Below are 9,900 nucleotides of genomic sequence, written 5' to 3'. Positions count from 1 at the left end.
TTTATCTTATCATATTATCTCTATCAGATCTCACTTTCGCAAGTGGCCGTGAAGGGATTGACAACACCTTTATTGCGTTGGTTGCGAGGTTCTTGTTTGTTTGTTTGTGTAGGTGCGTGGGACTTCTGAGGAGCCTCCTACTGGATTAATACCTTGGTTCTCAAAAACTGAGGGAAATACTTACGCTACTTTGCTGCATCACCCTTTCCTCTTCAAGGAAAACCAACGCAAGCTCAAGACGTAGCAAGAAGGATTTCTGGCGCCGTTGCCGGGGAGGTCTTCGCTCAAGTCAAGACATACCAAGTACCCAGCACAAACTCATCTCCCTCGCACTACATTACTAGTTGACCCGTTGCGCCAAATAGCGCAGAGACCTGTTGATTCCATGTTGGCGATGAAAAGAAATCCATGATTTAGTTGTTTTTGTTACGGGCAAGCACATATAACAACAAATTTAACCTCTCTTAGTTTAGGCAAACAAGGGCTTGTTGTCTATAATAGATGTATATACACATTTAAATTTGGTAGCATAGAGTTCTATATGAAACAAAATCTATGTAACAAATCTAATCCCCTTTAGTAAAAAACAATGGTATTTTGTTGTCTATAATGAGATGTATATACACATTCTAATTTGATAGCATAAAGTCCCATTCAAAATCATGTCGCCGAAAATAGGTGTATCTTTTTGAATCAGTGTGCACATTGTAAAAACCATGTATTAGTTGTCTTAGTTATGAGCATGCACATACGGTAACAAATAATCCCCTTTAATAAATAATAGTTTTGGTGTCTACAATAAGATGTACATGCACATTTTACTTTGGTAGTGTGGAGTCTCATTCAAAACCACATCATTTTGGAAATATATGTATTTTTTAGTGTTCTTCTATTTGAGCAAGTACGCACGGCAAGAATTTAGACCCTTCTCTATACTTTTTGCCTAAGAACGTATATAAAGTACATATCTTTTTGCCTTAGAACATATGTATACTTTTTTTTATATGAAACACCTTGCATTCCATTAACATGTGGTCGCGGCAAGATCGCCGGCCACTGCACGGGTTACATCAGCAGGAAAATTGGTAATCCACAGAGTATGGTCACTTTGAACTTCCCGAGAATCGAGACTTGCTAGCACATGCGCTGGTGTGTTACAGTTTCGGGGAGAGAACTCCACTCGGTACTCGATGAAACCCAAACGGAGATGATATTTTTCTTCTCTGAATAAAGCTCTTAGAGCTGCGCCGTCACAGGCGTCCGAACACACATCCTGTTTCAGATTTAGACAATCCGTTTCAAAGATGACTTTGCCCATGGCAAATTTTCCGAAAGGTCGATCGCCTTCAAAAACGCATTGCTTTCAGCCTGTAACGGTTCAGACAAGTTACTGAGCGGTCCAGCGGCTGCGAATAGGATATCTCCGTCCGGCGCTCCAGCAATGCAGCCCCAACCTCCCGTACCAGATTCCGGATAGTATGCACCGTCCAGGTTGATCTTGACGAAGTCAGGTGGCGGCTTCCACTTGCTCGTATCCTGTATAACAGGCTTTGGAGAGGGCGTAAAAAACTGGCACCATTCAGCAACATCAAAAGACAGTTGTGCACTAAATTCTTCAGGCCTTAGTCTGCGTTCAACATGCCATTATTCCTCAGTCCACCACTTCCACAATAGGCATATGACCTGAAGCTTGATGTTTTCCGGTTGTGCAAAAAATACGCTCAAGAATCTCCAACTGAGATTGACATAAAAGCAGCTCCTGTCTCACACCCTCTAGCTGGGTGGTTCGCCAAACTTTTTTGACTTCCTTACAGCGAAGGAAAAGGTGGCCGCCAACTTCAAGCAGACACCCGCAAACGCAACAAAGAGTATCCAGCTCCACACCACGTCTTTCTATATTCATTAGCAAGGGATGGCTATTATGAGCGGACCTCCATAGGAAGTGTTGTACTTAGGGAGGGCAATGAGCTTTCCCTACCGTGTGCCAGACCCCTATGCTCCGCTGCGATTGCGAGCCTACTGAGCCTTCACCAGTAGCACGGTTAGCTTGTTGATGGGTAATACCAAACTGAATTTGATAAGCTGATTTGACAGAGAAAAAAACCCTTGGGTTCAAAATGCCAGGCAATAAAACACATTGAGAACATATGTATACTAAACACCACGTATAAAACCTGTTAAGGAGGCCTCATATTATTTTAGAAAGAGTAGTGTTTCTATCAACTTTGTTTTTGTGTGTTTGAAAAAAGAGAGTATTATGTGCCACTTAGATGCATGTATATTTCAAAGCAATCATATGGCAACCAGTTCGGCCCATGAATCAAGCAACTTACTTATCCCGTCTTCTCAGCACTTATTTATCCCTTCTTCCTCAACAGCTTCGTTAGGTCAGAGACAAAACTCCTAAGTGGTGCTTCCATCATCTCAATAATTGGAATGGATATCATCCACTACAATGAAGAACAATAACATTTATCTATATCTTGAACAATAATAACGTCATTTACAGTACATTTGGTAAAGCAACCGATTAGCAGAACAAGAACATTTCTCTATATCTTGAATTCCACATATGGGGTTATTAATATACCGACTTGTATGGATGGCTTCACTCGTAACAATACATATCCCGTACTCCAGAAAAAACAATACATCTGCCTTCTCTTTATTTGCCTGGCAAAATGTCCATTAGATGAATCGATCAAATAGGAGGGACTGGGGAATATTTCAAACCGAAACAAAGAATTGATCCTAACTACGTGAAGTGGAGTAGCTTTAAAGCCTCTGAATTATTTTGCTACTGCTCCACCAGGAAAGTGCAGGCCTCCAAGAACCAAAAGATGCCACTTGAGCTCTCTTCAACCTCATAAGCCATGTTGTTCTTTATATCCTTAACCCCAAAAGTATACATCGCCCTTCGGGATTCCATCTTATATCATAAATATAATGGCCTCCACATTGAGAAACTACTGCAGTTCTTATTCACTCAATACAAACAATAAAGGTTTTTTAATAGATGCACATAGGCATTCATGATGAAGAAATCAAAGGAAGTAGTTATTGACCTGTGTCGCGCCAGATAAAGTGGAATGAAGCCGTATTGATGCCATAATAACATCCACCCCAAAATAAACTAAAATATTTTCTGATGTCAAAGAGTCATAATTATCTGTCTATCAAAGTTCAAGATCAGAAGTTACAAAAAATAACAACAAGACTTTGGAGTCTTGGCAAATCATTGATATCTTCGATGTACAATTTTATTTCAAACTTAGATGGTGAAATATTTGTACATGAGAAGCAGGTGACTCACAGAAAGAGCCCATGACTCTCTGCTTGCTGCAGAATAGCTAGCTTTTCAGCATGTCTTAACAGACAGGACACAATTATGCAAAAAATAGAACGAGTAAAAGGCGAACGTAAATCTAAATTCAAATGTTAACAACTTGTGTACTTTTTTTGACACCTAACAACTTGTGTACATCTCGAGATTTCAGAGATAAAACAAAATACTAACTAATTTACTATTGAGATTCAACTAATTGGAAAATGGAGAAAGAAGACAATTGAATATTATCAAATATAAGAGTGAGAAAACTGTAAATGAATGTGATTTAAGATAATAATGGAGAGACATTTAATGGGACTTACATCTGAATGGTTATCCAACAAAATCTTTATGGTTGCATCCTGCTTCTGTTCAGCAGCGACATACAACAGTGTTCCATGATTCCTTTACAATTTTGTACTGTCTAAAGCTTTTTTCATGGAGATAATCATGGCGAGCCAACGTAAAAACTAGCCAGTCCCATAGGTATGAAACCCATTTGAGCGAGAATAGTACTAGGATGGGTGACCTCCTAGGAAGTCCTCGTAAAAGGGTTTCATATCTAAGGGTTGTGATAGGCTTGGCGAGCCAACGTAAAAACTAGCCAGTCTTTTGGGTATGAAACCCATTTGGGCGAGAGTAGTACTAGGATGGGTGACCTCCTGGAAAGTCCTCGTGAAAGGGTTTCATATCTAGCCTACCCCAACTTGTTTGGGATAAAAGGTTTCGTAAAAAAATATAATCATGATATGTGATCATGCAGAAATTCTTTTGACTTTTGAAAAAAATGGCTGTAGTTGAAAATACATACATTCTAACTCATGGTGAATTTCCATACAAAATTCTGCAGCAGGAACACACATGATAGAACACAAAAGCCATGTATATAAAATATACATAACAGATATGAAAGGAAGTTTTCATCCATACATTGAACTTCGCAATATAAATCATGTCCAGTTCCCCAATAGGCCAAAAGATGTCACCAGATCACAAAGAACTTCTTGCAAGCACATACCATGCCCTCCAGCAGAAAATCCTTGCAAACTTAACTGCTCCAACATGAATAGGTGCATACCTTTGAGTAGTTACCTTCCTTCAAGATCAACGCTTGAGCTCCATCGAATGCTTGTCTTGCCAACTGCTTTGAGTAGTTACCTTCCTGCTAGTACAAAGATCAAGCGAGACAACCAATATGCTTGAGAGAGAAACATGATCCAAATACGTTGCCACAGAGGAGAAGAAAACTGCAGACAAAAACAATAATCAAAAGAAAATATAGCTTAAAGAGGAAGCACAAACCTTGATAGGCAAAACAGCAAACGATGAACAAGCAGCAGTTTAGAAGAGCAGGCAACAACAACATCACCTGTAAAATAGAAGAACGAAATTGAGTATTCAGAAACCAACAACCAGATCAAGCAAATAATTTGGTAGTATAAGGATGCTCCATTTTTTATGTAGTATGTACGTAACCATGATTTACAGATACTGAAGCTAGACCGTAAAGGCTACTTTCTTAATGTACACTTGCAGTATCACATACCAGAATGGATGGAGTTTTTACATGTAATTAGACTGTTAAAAGGCAAATGTAAATCTATAGATGCCAGAACATATGAATGTTGTTTAACTGTAGAATATTGATCCAAGAGCATACCATTGGTTCCACGCCTCTGCCTGCTCTCAAGTAAGGTTTCTGTTTCATTTTCCAAAGGCTTCGGTTTCAGTGTATAATCACTTTGAGTCATCGGTTATGGAATAACATTCAGAGTCGTATGAATCTGCAGAAAACTACACAAATACACAAGCAATCAAATTGTTGCAAAGCAAAACTCAGGTTAGCAAAGACAACTTCAATGATTCAGTAAAATTAAAGGAGTTTAGTTACCTACCCAAAAGAATGAATTAATGTGCAGTATAAAGGCAAAATTACAGACAACTTCTATTAAAATGTAAGAACACAAGATAGAAAAAAACCATCTCATACCTAGATTTCCACAGATATGTTGAATTTATCCGATAATTTTAGATAGGAAGGCTCGTCCTAAAAATCCTACAATCGAAAAGAGGGAAACACATCAAGCAAAGGAACAAAAGCCTCTTTTATAGTGGGGAAAGGAGGTCCATGGCAAATCGATCCCCTTCTTGACGAGGAAAGAGCAAGCTACCAAACAAACTAAGAAACAAAACAATTTTTATGAATCTAGCTAGGTCAGAGAGCATCTCCTGAGCAGGAACAAACAAAAATTCCCTTTGCAGAAACTTATCTGAGGTACCCAACAAACTTAAAAGGTAAAAAAATCCTATATGAAAGCCTAGCTAAATCTGAGCATCAGGTCAACTAAAATAAACAAAAAATTGTAGGAACCTCGCTAGACATGAACAACTCGTTGACAAGAAGGATGAATAAGATCACCCAGCAGCACAACCGGGGCATGGACTAGGCCCTATCACCCAGCATCCCTGGAGCCTCTGCTAGCAGGCTCGCTTCCGCCAGGGTCTCCTAGTCTCCCTCCAATCTCAAACGGCGTATGACCACCACGGAAGGACAAGCCCCTGCAAAAGGAGATAAGATGGATATCAGCAAGGGAGGGAGGCGATGGCGGAGCTGAATGGGCGAGGTGGGGAAGCAGCCATCAAGCCCGAGATGCATGGGAGGGCCACCAGCGGGTGAGGGCACGGGAGGACGGTGACCAGAGGGTGAGGGGACTGAGGTGGGCCGGGTTGAGCGCATTGGAGACCGTGGGCACACGGGGAGGAGCCACCGTCGGCTAGGGAGAAAGGGGAGGAGGCATGACATGAGTGGATGGAAAGGAGGAGGGAGGGCTCTAGGATTGCTTTCTCGCAGGAGGCATGCGAGGCACGACGCACGGTGCACACAGAACCACACACGCAGCGAGCAGGGCAGGAGGAACAGGGAGAGCAGAGATTTGGAGGAAATTACTTGCCAGGATGCGATTCCTGGCGGCAGTGGTGGAGTTGACCCACATCAACGACGGAGGTGACTCGAGGCGGAGGCTAGGGCGGATCCACGTGACGACTAGCAAATCCAAGCGCCAGCGGCGTGGCCGCGAGGGCTCCCTGATCCAATCCGCTGCCCGCTGTAGCTAGGGTTAGGAGTGGACTGCTACTGGGCTCGGGTTGGGCTCCACCACTGCCTATCACCGACGTGTCGATGGTGCCCTGGCGGCGTGTCGAGGGCTGCGGCCTGGGAGAGGAGGCAGAGGGGCGAGTGGTGGACGAGAAGAGGCGCCGACTAGGGTTTTTGACCTTTTGCACTTTTTTGCGGGTCGAGCACGATGCGCGGGCAGACAAGATTGGCGAATCTCTCCCGGACATGCGCAGAGCTCACCCAACCAATGAGCGTGCAATGCGAGCTCACCGTCATTGGCTAGTGGAAATGACTGCAAGGTCAAAAGAGTTTGACCGCAAGGTGAAGATCTGACGGTCTGGATGCGTTAGAAGGGCAGATCCAACAGCCAAGAACGACCTAATCGAGGGAGCTTCGTGGAGGCAGGTTGGCTAGCATCCTTTTATGTTAAAATTTGTCATTTGCCTCTCGTTTTCCTCTTCCCCACTTTACCCTTGCTGTTTTATTCGCCCTCTCTTTCCCAATCTCCTCTCTCTTTCGCTTGCCTTTTTGTTTGCTTGTGTGTTGGATTGCTTGTCACGATGGCGCAAGATAATACCAAATTGTGTGATTTTTCCAACACCAATAATAATGATTTTCTTAGAACTCCGATTGCTCCTCTTAATGATGTTGAATCTTGTGAAATCAATGCTGCTTTGCTGAATCTTGTTATGAAAGATCAATTCTCCGGCCTTCCTAGTGAAGATGCCGCTACCCATCTAAACAACTTTATTGATTTGTGTGAGATGCAAAAGAAGAAAGATACGGATAATGATATTGTTAAATTGAAGTTATTTTCTTTTTCAATTAGAGATCGTGCTAAAATTTGGTTTTCGTCTTTGCCTATAGTATTGATTCATGGAATAAGTGCAAATATGTTTTTATCTCTAAGTATCCTCTTCCCCCCCCCCCCGCCTAAGATCATCTCTCTTAGGAACGATATTATGAATTTTAAATAGCTTGATCATGAGCATGTTGCCCAATCTTGAGAAAGAATGAAATTAATGATTTGCAATTGCCCTACTCATGGTTTGAACTCTCAAATTACTCATCTTAAAAAACCAATATCCCAAATTTCTGATAAGCAAGCCACCTTGGTCAATAAGATGGCTGCCAAACCAAAGGGTTAGGGGAAAATAATGATGAAGATCTAAAATTTATTGATGTGTCCCCTATTAAATCTTTGTTTTGCAATATGAATCTTAATAATGATGGGACTGGAGATGAGTCAACTTTAGTTAAAAGGCACCCCAATGATTCGGAGTTTTTAGATCTTGATGCTAAATTGGGTAAAAGTGGGATTGGAGAGGTCAAGTCTTTAAATAGAATTTAACCCAATATCTTGGATTTCAAGGAATTTAATTATGATAATTGTTCTTTAATAGATTGTATTTCCTTGTTGCAATCTGTGTTGAATTCTCATCATGCTTATAGTCAAAATAAAGCTTTTACCAAACATATCATTGATACCTTGATGCAATCTTATGATGAAAAACTTAATTTGGAAGTTTCTATACCTAGAAAACTTCATGATGAGTGGGAACCTACTATAAAGATTAAAATTAAAGATCATGAGTGTTATGCTTTGTGTGATTTGGGTGCTAGTGTTTCCACGATTCCAAAAATTTTATGTGATATTCTAGGTTTCCATGATTTTGATGATTGCTTTTTAAATTTGCACCTTGCGGATTCCACCGTTAAGAACCTATGGGAAGGATCAATGATGTTCTTATTGTTGCAAATAGGAATTATGTTCCCGTAGATTTTATTGTTCTTGATATAGATTGCAATCTTTCATGTCCTATTATTCTTGGTAGACCTTTCCTTAGAACGTTTGATGCAATTATTGATATGAAGGAAGGGAATATTAGATTTCGATTTCCATTAAGGAAAGGCATGGAACACTTCACTAGAAATAAAGTTAAATTACCTTATAAATCTATCATGCGAGCTACTTATGAATTGAGTGCCAAAGATGGCACTACTTAGATCTATCCCCGCTTTTATGCCTAGCTTGGGGCGTTAAACGATAGCGCTAGTTGGGAGGCAACCCAATTTTATTTTTGTTTTTTGCTTTTTGCTTCTGTTTAGTAATAAATATTTCATCTAGCTTCTGTTTAGATGTGTTTTCATGTTTTAATTAGTGTTTGTGCCAAGTAGAACCTTTAGAATAACCTATGGTGATAGTTAATTTGATTCTGCTGAAAAACAGAAACTTTTACACGCACTAAAATAGTTTTAGTAATTCACAGAAACGTGATTTTGCGTTGATTCTTTTTGATGTAGATCAATAGACAAATTTCCCAGGACTTCCTATTTTGGTAGGATTTTTAGAGTTCCATAAGTATTCGAAAGTTACAGATTGCTACAGACTGTTCTGTTTTTGACAGATTCTGTTTTTCGTGTGTTGTTTGCTTATTTTGATGCATCTATGGCTAGTATCGGTGGGTATGAACCATAGAGAAGTTGGAATACAGTAGGTTTAACACCAATATAAATAAAGAATGAGTTCATTACAGTACCTTATGTGGTGGTTTTTCTTTCTTGCACTAACGGAGCTTATGAGATTTCCTGTTGAGTTTTGTGTTGTGAAATTTTCAAGTTTTGGGTAAAGATTTGATGGACTATGGAATAAGGAGTGGCAAGAGCCTAAGCTTGGGGATGCCCATGGAACCCCAAGATATTCAAGGATAACCAAAAGCCTAAGCTTGGGGATGCCCCGGAAGGCATCCCCTCTTTCGTCTTCGTCTATCGGTAACTTTACTTGGAGCTATATTTTTATTCGCCACATGATATGTGTTTTGCTTGGAGCGTCTTGTATGTTATTAGTCTTTGCTTTATAGATCACCACAATCATCCTTGTTGTACACACCTTTTGGGAGAAGCCCACCTGATTTAGAATTTATTAGAATACTCTATGTGCCTCACTTATATCTTTTGAGCTAGATAATTTTTGCTCTAGTGCTTCACTTATAACTTTTAGAGCACGGCGATGGTTTAATTTTGAAGAAATTGTTGATATCTCATGCTTCACTTATATTATTTTGAGAGTCTTTTAGAACAGCATGGTATTTGCTATGGTTATAAATTTTGTTCTAGAATGATGGGCATCCAAGTTGGGTATAATAAAAACTATCATAGAAAGTGAATTGGATGCTATGATCAATTTTATACTTGATAATTGTTTTGAGATATAGAGGTGGTGATATTAGAGTCATGCTAGTTGGGTGATTATGAACTTAAAAAATACTTGTGTTAAAGTTTGTGATTCCCGTAGCATGCATGTATGGTGAACCGCTTTGTGATGAAGTTGGAGCACAATTTTATTTATTGATTGTCTTCCTTATGAGTGGCGGTCGGGGACGAGCAATGGTCTTTTCCTACCAATCTATCCCCCTAGGAGCATGCGTGTAGTGCTTTGTTTTCAATGGCTTGTAGA

The 9,900-nt window shown here is 40.2% G+C and overlaps 1 long non-coding RNA gene across 8 annotated transcripts; it reads right to left on the bottom strand.

Annotated features, from left to right (window-relative positions):
* Positions 1 to 864: 864 nt before the first annotated feature.
* Positions 865 to 6,608, bottom strand: LOC123091935 (uncharacterized). Of its 8 annotated transcripts, none has more exons than XR_006443873.1 (8): positions 5,700 to 6,269; positions 5,319 to 5,384; positions 4,989 to 5,122; positions 4,631 to 4,697; positions 3,066 to 4,490; positions 2,334 to 2,673; positions 1,979 to 2,082; positions 865 to 1,893 (listed from the first exon to the last, which is right to left on the bottom strand). It is a non-coding gene; the product is annotated as an uncharacterized lncRNA (long non-coding RNA). The 8 variants fall into 8 exon arrangements; XR_006443872.1 differs by adding an exon at positions 6,276 to 6,608 and having other exon boundaries at positions 871 to 1,893; positions 2,334 to 4,490; positions 5,700 to 5,887; XR_006443870.1 differs by having other exon boundaries at positions 871 to 1,893; positions 2,334 to 4,490; positions 5,700 to 5,887; positions 5,996 to 6,269.
* Positions 6,609 to 9,900: the final 3,292 nt, after the last annotated feature.

Source organism: Triticum aestivum, chromosome 4B (assembly GCF_018294505.1).
Source record: "Triticum aestivum cultivar Chinese Spring chromosome 4B, IWGSC CS RefSeq v2.1, whole genome shotgun sequence".
In the NCBI taxonomy this organism is placed as follows: domain Eukaryota; kingdom Viridiplantae; phylum Streptophyta; class Magnoliopsida; order Poales; family Poaceae; genus Triticum; species Triticum aestivum.
This window is presented reverse-complemented; position numbering and strand designations above follow the sequence as displayed.